Raw genomic sequence first — 2,254 nt, 5'->3', positions numbered from 1 at the left:
TTCAATTTGTTTTATTTTATTTTTTAGGCTTCCAAAAGACTTGCTAAATGTAATGAGATAGGAGACACTGACATTGTAGAAGAAGAAGCAGTTCTCTCTAAGAATCAAATGTAGTTGGGATTTTAACGTCGTCGAAGACAAATGGTGGTAGTGATCCTTATGGGTTGAATGTTGTTAATTCTTGGATGTGTGGAAAGGACTTAATAAAGCAAAGAATGTAAAAATATTCCAAGGAAGCCTAAAGCTTCATTTCTTATGGATTGAGAGGTGGGATGGATGTGCTTATCATTCCATAACTTTTAAACTGTGATTTCCATAAACTAGATGGACACCCAGGACTATTCTTAAAGATGTCTTTATCTCCACTGAAGTTGGTTTTCCACATTACTCCTCATCTCCATCACTCTGATCCCCATCATGAACTGCCTCTCTCTGATTTTATCCCCATCTCCCACCCTTCCTCAACTGAAGCCTTTCCAGTGTGCCCTTTGGAAACCAGCAAACCCTACATTTGGAGAAAAAATTAAAAGTGCTCCGTTTATCTTCTTGTTGGATCTGAAACCTGAATCTCCCCTGACCACTTTGCCTCCCCTACACCTATTTTGGAGGAGCCCTGGTGGCGCAGTTGTTAAAGCACTTTGCTGCTAACCGACAAGTCAGCAGTTTGAACCCACTGGCTGCTTCACGGGAAAAACGTGGCAGTCTGCTTCCGTAAAGATTTACAGCCTTGGAAACCCTATGGGGCAGTTCTACTCTGTCTCATAGCGTTGCTATGCTTCATAATTGACTCGATGGCAGTGGGGGGATACCCATTTTAGGGAACCCTGGTGGCGCAGTGGTTAAGTACTTGGCTGCTAACCTGAAGGTTGGTGGTTCAAACCCACCAGCTGTTCCATGGGAGAAAGATGTGGCATTCTGTTTCCATAAGGATTAAAAAACAACCAACCAAACCCATTACACAATTCCAACCCATACCCTATGGGACACTGTAGAGCTGCCCCATAGAGTTTCTAAGGAGTGGCTGGTGGATTCAAATTGCTGACCTTTTGGTTAGCGGCCTGAGCTCTTAACCACTGCCCCACCAGGGCTCCTCCATAAAGATTACAGCCTTGGAAACTCTATGGGGGCAGTTCTGCTCTGTCCTATAGGGTCACTATGAGTCGGAACTGACTCGACAGCACACAACAACAATCTTTACGGAAGCAGATTGCCAGGACTTTCTTCTGTGATGCCGCTGGTGGGTTTGAACCTTTAGGTTAGTAGTCCAGGGCAAACCGTTCGTGTCACCCAGAGACCTTACGCGGTCAGGGAGGGAATAGTGTAGATGAATGATTGCACTGGATGTAAATGCATTGGCTTCATTCACGTACGTGGAGGTATATGAATGATATAAACCGGTTCCTGTGGAGTCAATTCCAACTCATAGCGACCATATAGGACAGAGTAGAACTGCCCCATAGGGTTTCCAGGAAGCAGCTGGTGGATTCAAACTGCTGACATTTTGGTTAGTAGCCTGAGCTCTTAACCACTGCGCCACCAGGGCTCCATGAATGATATTGGAAGGTTATATATTACTCTCATGATAGGATTGCTTCTGGGGTTTTGGGTGAGGGGAATGAGACTGGGTTGGTAGTCAAAAGGATCTTCACCTTTATCTGTAATGTTAGTTAGAGGGAATGGGTGCTTTGTTTATTTTTTTATCTACAAATGTATTTCTAAACTACTTTCATCAGTCAGGAGGAGAGATACAGCCCAAGTTAGAGCACTAGAAGGACAAACAGGAAGAAGGGGGTGTAGGAGATCAAGTTGCACCTGCATTTCTAGTGCTTTCAGCATCTTTCCAAGTCAACGTGGAGAAGGGACCATAGTTCCTTCAATCTATGCTCTCCCTCCAGTCATTCCCAGTAACAAACCTTCCTCCCAGCTTTTTCAGAGTGTTAAAATATATTACTTTATTGAATACTTAAAATACCATTGTGAGACAGGATAGAAATTTTCCCAAGATGGTGTTTCAATGGCTCGTCCAAGCTCACAGAGCAAATAAAAACCACATAAACGTCACATGATATGAAACACATCTGAAGGGGGTGCCAGAAAAATTGTAGCCACATTAGTGTCGGGGACTCGTAATTCCTGGGTGCACAGTAGGTACATGGAAGGGCCCCAACACCTGTCCTTTGTGGATGCTCTTGAGTCAGGAGGCGTTCAGGCTGCTTTCAATTAGATCTCTTACTCTTGTGGTTCTGCCTCTGTC

The sequence above is a fragment of the Trichechus manatus genome, unplaced genomic scaffold, assembly GCF_000243295.1.
Source record: "Trichechus manatus latirostris isolate Lorelei unplaced genomic scaffold, TriManLat1.0 scaffold00087, whole genome shotgun sequence".
NCBI lineage: Eukaryota > Metazoa > Chordata > Mammalia > Sirenia > Trichechidae > Trichechus > Trichechus manatus.
Note: the sequence above shows the minus strand (reverse complement) of the source record.